This window comes from Aplysia californica, unplaced genomic scaffold, assembly GCF_000002075.1.
Source record: "Aplysia californica isolate F4 #8 unplaced genomic scaffold, AplCal3.0 scaffold01435, whole genome shotgun sequence".
NCBI classification, from domain to species: Eukaryota; Metazoa; Mollusca; class Gastropoda; order Aplysiida; family Aplysiidae; genus Aplysia; species Aplysia californica.
In genome coordinates, this window is record NW_004798705.1 from 73,674 (window position 1) to 81,793 (window position 8,120).

Here is an 8,120-nt window from a genome sequence, read left to right on the forward strand (position 1 = left end):
TTTGGTGCCCACTGGAAAAAAAATTATGTTTTTTTCGAAAAGTTGTGACCGAAAAAGGTTAGTTCCTAACCTAACCTGTTTCATAAATAGACGTAAAACGGAGTTGGAACAGAAACAAACATGTTCTAAATGAATAAAGATGTGAACAAAACACAAGGAAGGAAAGACAGCACTCGTAAGCCAGACATATTATGTCATTTGACGTCCATAAATACGATTCAAAGGATAGATTGTTAGCTTTGGTTTTCTGACACTGTCTGTCCCCCGTGGTTATAAGCACCCCGCATAATTTAGCAAAATTTGATCTTTTATTTGCATATTTTCTGATTTTTTTCCCCATGATCATTTTTCGTTAAAATTAACAGAATAGCATAATTTCAAATTTTTTGGCTCAATTTGTATAATTTCAGAATTATTTTTGCATAAAACCGCCGGGACAGCACTGTTTTGTCCATCTGACATGCTGGTCTCCTGTCGCCGGCGAAGACTGTTGTTAGTTTTGGTGTTGCTTTTGCTTTAGGTCACAAGATAGACTGTCTTGAGAAGTCAGCCCCTCCTACTTCCATACCCTCTGTGGCCTATAAATACAATGCCAGCTCTTAGTTGGACAGCTTAGTGGCCAATCTACATACAGCGACAGTCCCCAATCGTCTGTGTACAGTCGAACCTGCCCTGACGGCCAACTCTATAAGACGGCCACCAGTACAAATGGCCTCTTTCCATTTCCCCCCTAGCGTTTTTTCTATATAATTTAACTGTGTAAAACTGGCACCTGTCCAACGTAGCCGCGGCCACCATATTTTATCACACAAACCATATCACACTAAACAATAACACCTGTCTTAGACGTCCACCTCAGTGACTCCATTGCGTTTTGTAATAAACTGTGAATTGGCCCCTGGCGTTGAGGGCGAGCCGTCATAATCCAATCACCTGTCATTGTTGTCAGGTAGTCCCTCCACCCGATCATGTTGCATAGGCCTCTCCCACTGTTGACCAATAGGTACCAATGTTCAGCTGCTGGTGAGGTAAGCGTGTGATCCCTCATAACCCAGAAACCCCGCCCAGAACTCATACACAAATCGTATGTGAGACGAGTGGTCACTGTTTACCCAGTCTGTAACAAAGAAACAATGGACGTCAACATGAACTTGTGACAGAAGTGTCGCTCGTTCTCCGAGCGCTGGCGACCCATGTGTTTGTTTTACCCCAGCACTCGGCATTACTCGTCTGATACATTTCGTTTTATTGTCAGTCTTGCGCACAATCAGCAACAAAATAAAAATAACAACAAAAAACAACAAAAACCAACAGCAACAAAAACAACAGCAATGCGGCTTCTTTCGATTGGGACCTCAGATGGGAATGGTTTGTTTTCTTCCTCTTGATCAGTCCAGTCTAAGAAGGCCACCTGTCTTATACGGTTTCCTCTTGACAATGGATGGCCGTCTTACACAGGTTTGACTGTTTTTCCTACAGACCAATGTTCCCCCACATAGGTCTGACTGGAGTGGCTTCCTGTCCCTGCCACAGACAAAGGTCTGACTGGAATGGCTTCCTGTCCCTGCCACAGACAAAGGTCTGACTGGAGTGGCTTCCTGTCCCTGCCACAGACAAAGCTCTGACTGGAGTGGCTTCCTGTCCCTGCCACTGACAAAGCTCTGACTGGAGTGGCTTCCTGTCCCTGCCACAGACAAAGGTCCTCACAGAAGCAGCGAGAACCCCGTGGTAAAAGACGACAAAAGGACTACAGAGATGTCACCCTCTACGGTCTATACGGGTCCTTGACCCTGTTGTTGTTGTTGTTGCTGTTGTTGTAGTTGTCGTCGTTGTTGTTGTTGTTGTTTTTGTTGTTGCTGCTGTTATTGTTGTTGTTTCTGTTGCTTATAAGGCCATTCCGTGGTAGATTTGAATAGCTAATCCCAGATGTGATTCTTTTCTCTCTCTCACTCTCTCTCTCTCTCTGTCTCTCTTTATATATATATTTTATTATATAACATCCCTCAACAGGCAGTGCAGCGATTGATTGATTCAAGGCGGCGACGATGTCAGGCCGTCATCAACGCTACTGATCCTGTTACTTTTGTAGATCACCCCCACACTCTTGTCACTCGTCAATAAACCTGTTATGTTAACATTCCGTATTGTTGTTGTTGTTTTTGTTTTTAAAATTGATTGAATTCGTATTCCTGAAATTTGAAAGAATATCGACGCATTGTGAAACTAACTATTTTAATTTTAACACAGTGTATACTTAAAAATGTGACAGAGTATATAAATACGGTTGTGTTATCTCGTTACCTGAATGCAACGACAGGTCCCATAGATATAAGGCTAAAGATAATTTAGAATTATTTTGTCCATCGGGACACGTGTTGTGAATAGCGACCTTGATAAGCTAATAATGTTGTGACTGTAATATTAAGCACTTTCTGTTCCCAGAAAGACAGTGAAAACCAGATGCCAGTGAGAATACAATGTTCGTGTGATTTTCTGTGAATACACAGAATCTTTTCCTTATCGCGGTCTATGCAACCTCCATAAAAACGTATTGTCACTGGGGATATTTTTTCTTGTTTTTGCGTATTCTTAGCTTCCTACTACACACCAAAAGGTCCTTTCGAAAGAGGCGAAACTCTGCCAGAGCAAGATAGTTGTAATGAGTGTGAATTGTTTACATCGTTATTGATATGATTTTTCGTGGTTTTTTTATGTTTTGTTTTTGTTTTTGTTTTTGTCTTTGCTCCTCGTCCGACCCTATCAAATGATGCTTGTGTGTCTTACTTATTTTACTTTATCCGTCCTCTTGTACCTCTAGGGCGTCGAGGGGAGAAAAAGCTTCCTGTCTCTAGCAAGTTTGACGGCCTGGCTGGGTGGGATATTGAATGTTCTCAGGATATCCTTCACACCCTGGATACAGGTCTTCCTTGGTCTTCCTCTTGCTTTGTACCCTGACACTTTCCTGTAGTAGGCTTTACTGGCAAGCCGGTCAGGTGCCGTACGTGTGAGATTTCCAAACCACCTGATTGTTTGCCTTCAGATGAAGTGGAAGACAGGTGTTTTTCCCCCCATTTATTCTCTAATCGTATTGTTTCTTACCATGTCCCGTCTGGTTTTCTTGACGACTCGGCTCTCCTTAGACATCTCATCTCGCAGGTGGTTATCTTATGTTCCAGTTCCAGACTTTTGGTCAGGGTCCATGTCTGGCACTGGTAGGTCAAGGTGGGGATGAAGATAGAGTTAATAAGCTTGGCTTTGGTCTCAATGGGGATGATAGGATGTTTGAGGAGTGGGGCAAACTGGTAGCTGACGTTGTTAGCCTTTTGTACTCTTGTCTCAATTTCTCTGTTGAGACGTCCGTCTTCCGAAAAGATGCTACCAAGATACTTGAACTCGCTGACTTGTTTCAGCGGATTTCTGTCGATGGCGATGTTACGGTTGCAAGGTGTTCTGCTGACTTTCATCGTCTCTGTTTTGCTTTTACTGATCTTCATGCTGAGCTTTTCACATTGTGTATTTAGCCTGTCTGTGTGCTCCTGAAGTTGCTCTTCTTTCTCATGTGCCAGGCTTTGATCGTCCGCAAACAGCACCTCATTCAGGTCTATTGGGTTGGGGTTGCTTTTGTGTCAGCTAGACTAAACAGGATGTGCAAAATATTATCATTAGATCTATATTTTAGCAATAATAGAGGATTAATAAAATTAATACATGTACTAAGAAAACTCATAAAGAGCACTGAGTTTGTTAGAGTTTGTTTCTAAATCCTTGTTTTTGTTGTTGTTGACGCCTTTGCTTCTTCTGTTATTTTAATAGAATTATTAGGCTACCCACGTTTTGCTCGTTAGAGTCCAGAGACGAGCCATTTTCTCTTCGTTCCCTTGTGGAGCCAGCCTTTATTCGTCGTCAAAAGCTCCAAAATATTTGCACGAAATCTCACACTAGGTTGGGGGGCTAGGGGTACAGGGACTACTCTGCATATAGATATCCTTCTTTACTATATTAGAGGCTAGATAGTACTATACTATCATTAATAGTCGTGAAGTGTATAGAACAGGAGTCTTGAACTCAAAATACCCGGAGGTCACTTGAGGTAGAGTTTGGGTGAGCGTCGGCTGCATCAAATATTCCACTAAAAAAGGTTTCAAGTATTTTGTTCAAGTGCACTTAATCTACTCTTTTCAGTCTTTATTAATAGTAGTTCAGAGAGTGAACGAATTTGCAGGGTAGGTTTCTGTTACTTACTCCTTACTACTAGAGACCTGACAGAGCGTCCTCGTACATAGCTCAGTTACATGATGTACATTTGGGCGACACTAACATTAAACTTTGATGTCAAGTAGGAGCCGTAAAATATCGTCCAGCGGGCCTCAGTTTGCCCGCAGGCCGCGAGTTAGAGGCCTCTGGCATAGACCTTTCCGTAGAGCATGGATATGAGCTAAATAAATGCAATATTGTTGCTAAGACTTTTGTCTTAAACTCAACAAAATATATGTGATTCTATTTCATACTCTTCAGTATGATGTTTTGCCCCTGATTTAAGACAACTTCTGAGCACTGAAGCAAAAATGCAATGGGAATTGGTAAACGAGGGTGGAAATGGACGGGCCAGTATGTATGTGTGTGTGTGTGTGTGTGTGTGTGTGTGTGTGTGTGTGTGTGTGTGTGTGTGTGTGTGTGTGTGTGTGTGTGTGTGTGTGTGTGTGTGTGGGGGGGGGGGGGGCAGCAGCTTTTTGTCGAACATATAATAATGTCAAGCTCACTATTTGTGTTATATTTTTAATGCATTTCATTTTCTTGTTATTCACAACAACGTCCTAAATAAAATGTAATGTATGAAACAATTTCTAAATGCTTTCTTTAGTTATCCTGTAGTACGCTGTTGTTCTCTGTCTATGTGTTTCCTACACGATATAATAATATAACCCAGCCAAGACACTAGCAACTGAAGGTTAGACACTCACGTTAATTGTTAGAGCACAAATTCAGTAAAGCTACTTCACAACAGCATGTCTAGCAGGGCTGTGCTAAAAGTTATTTTATCCTATCTGATGTTGCGATTAGTTTGTGACGCAAAGTGCTTGACCATAAAGTGGGTCACGTTGATTAGATGTGTTGAATACAACTCCGATCTCACCCATCATTAGTAACCGTTGGCAGTCAACTGCACAGGAAACACTGAGTCTTTTTAGCCTGTGGCAAAGGTGATTATCTGAAAATGGTAAGTGATTACATTTTATTTTACATTCAGCTCATCATTTTTACTGTAGTTTTCCACATACCTTGCAGGGCACATCAAGTCTTTCAAAGAGCCGAAAACCTTCAAGAGCCATATTTAAGTGCGGCCTCAAATTATGAATTGAAGAAACTTTTCACAAAGCATTACAACTAAAAATATAGCTTGCTCATATAAAAATCGTCTTTAGTGTATGGGAAGTAAGAGGTATGAATCATGGGTGTAGGTTTGTAAATTTTAAACACCGTTGAGTGTACTTTAAATGGCGTCAAAGCAAAAGTTGTTGTGGTTTTTTTATTAAGAAAAAAAAATAGTTAATACCAGCGGGCAACTCCGAGTACAGTCATTCATAAATTATTTTCAACTATTACAGCAGCAGACTAAAATGCACAATGCACCGTTCTATATCATACAAGCAATTCATTTCTAGTCACCACATCGCACCAACAAGTTGTCTTTAGCTGATGTTAGCGGGTGCAGAGCAGCTCGTGGACACACCCCCATTGTGGGTGGTTGGTGGGTGCTCTGGTGTGGTTTGCTCCTTTTTACCTATCCAACATTAATCGTCGTTAGGGTTAATGTCAGTAGCCTAGCGGTTAGGCTCCGGACTCGTTATCGTGAGGTTGCGGGTTCGGGGTTCGAGCTTGAGGCCTGAAGTTGTGCCCTTGGAAAAGGCACTAATTAACACGAATTTTCCTCACTTCACCTAAGTTCGAAAGGGTACCCAGCCATAGACAGCACGTCTGTATGTTCCTTTTTTTAGCGCCTATAACACACACCTTGCACTGTGTGCTTCATAGGAAGCTAAGATTGTTTCAGAATGCTATCAGGTCTGCTGAGGTATTAATATAGATTAAAAAGCGCATAGATCTTGCTGTTGAGCAGGAGTTTGCGCTGTACAAATGCTATTTATCCATTATTATTCTCATAATCTATTCTCCTTCCTAATTGTATGAGTTACTCTCTTTTAACACCTCTCATCTTCGGCACTTGTACGACCTAACTATGCTGCAAATCTAGTAAAACGCTTACGAAAACAATAAAACAAAAACACCCCCCTTAACCACTCTCCTAGTTGTGTGTGTCACCGACGTTGCTTGGCATGGAAGTCAAGGATATCAGGCCTGACTGCAGCCATAACTCGTGACCCTCATACGGGAAAGTGACAAAAAGTGGGATACAAAAGAATAATTTGAAGGTATAACTAACACCCAAGCAACGCAAGCAGATAAATCTAGACTACAGTATTACCAAGAATTTCGCAACGCTAAAAATGTCCCTATTTGACGTTAGAATCTTATCGCTATATTATTATTATAAGACAGCCTGAGAAGTTTGCTATCAGTAATCAGTGGGGTTTTTTGTTATCTGCTTTTCGAAGTTAGTTATGCTCGCCGTTTGCGCTGCCAAGAACCCTCTCTTCCTGGCCTACATTCACCTCTTGTCTTATTACTTCTAATGTACTACTATTTAATTTCTCACAGAAGCAAGAATGGCGTTGACCGTTCGTCCCTTCTGCTTATCCATCTGTCTACACATACACCCTAATCTTCTGAAAACGTCAAAATCTGGCTAATGATAGGACATTATGACTCCCTTTCTCTCTCTCTCCTGTAACCCTGAAAAACCCTCGCTGTAAAAGTTAATTCTACACATGTTAATTAGAAGGTCTGCAATAATTTTTAATCCTGAGTCTAATTTTCTGTTGTGACATTTCTGCTCCTCGCCTTCTGTTGCACAAATCCCCAAGATAAAACTCGGTATTTTGCGGAGACTCGACGAAAACCGAACTGAAATACTAATAACAAATCCAATGATGTCCCTCGTGGAAGATCATAATTTGACCGAAAAAGGACATTTGTGTGATTTTTACATAAAAATGACATGTCTTAAAAGAACAAAAGAGAAAAATGCTATTGTTCAACGTCAAGATTATGAACAAAGTTCTATGTAAACAAAACAAATATTATGGAAAAAGAAAAGAAAAGAAAACACTCACAGAAAATAACAATAATAAACAATGTTCATAATAACTCCGACAACCCCTTTGTTTTGTTGATGTTTAATCATAAGCGCCACCGAGGAGACTTTGAGTTCAACACAGTAGAGATTGTGTGTTTATCGTAGACTTCAGAAAGGGGATTCTCATGGCCTAGAGGATAAGGTATTGGCCTCTCATTCAAAGGTCCCGGGTTCGAATCAGGGTAGCGACCAGAATTTTATTCTCTAAAATGTTCTCCTTTCCCCTCCTTTGCTGCTCTCAAGCAATGTTCTGTCGTCTGCTTTCGTCTCCTCTTTCTGCCCCCCCCCCCCTCACCTCCTTTGCTCCCTCCTCTGGGCTCCTGACCTTTTCTGCAGCCTTTCTACTGCTACTCCTTGGCTCCTTTTTACTGCTGTCTTTCAACCACACCCCTGATCTTCTGATAGGAAAGATCTACACCTAGCCTTCTCGGACAAGGCGAAAAATCTCGGAAGGCTCGAGCGCAAATTGCACACGTTAAAGATCCCTTGGTGGTCTAAAATCGATTAGAGTGGGCTTCGGCCGCCACCCGGGCAAAATTCAAAATTTCCTACCAACTGAAAAAGTTTAATGTGTCCTGTGCGCTCATATGACCTCATGCAGTTGCGAGCGCCGTAAAATAAAGAAATTAATTAAAAAAAGACTTCAGAAAGACCAGAACGCATGTTCTGTTAATTTGTTTTGTTCTGTTTTAATTTTTTCTGATCTAAAAAAAAAAATGTTTCAGCTTAGTTGTTTTTCTTTTGTTTATTTTGTTTTGTTTTTCTTTGGCTCCTGTATCCCTCTAAGTTAATATCACACAGTTGAAGATCAGGCGTCATCGTTGCTGTACTGGATGGGAGGATTCAGCCACCCCCTTCCCCTAAT

At 41.3% G+C, this 8,120-nt stretch overlaps 1 non-coding gene across 1 annotated transcript in view; it reads left to right on the forward strand.

Moving 5' to 3' along the window:
- The first annotated feature begins 4,775 nt into the window (after positions 1 to 4,775).
- The window catches only part of LOC101862475, a 10,334-nt gene continuing 6,989 nt past the window's right edge, over positions 4,776 to 8,120 (forward strand). Inside the window, exon 1 of the transcript XR_004859427.1 lies at positions 4,776 to 5,218. This is a non-coding gene — a transcript (uncharacterized LOC101862475). The remainder of the gene's footprint in view (positions 5,219 to 8,120) is intronic.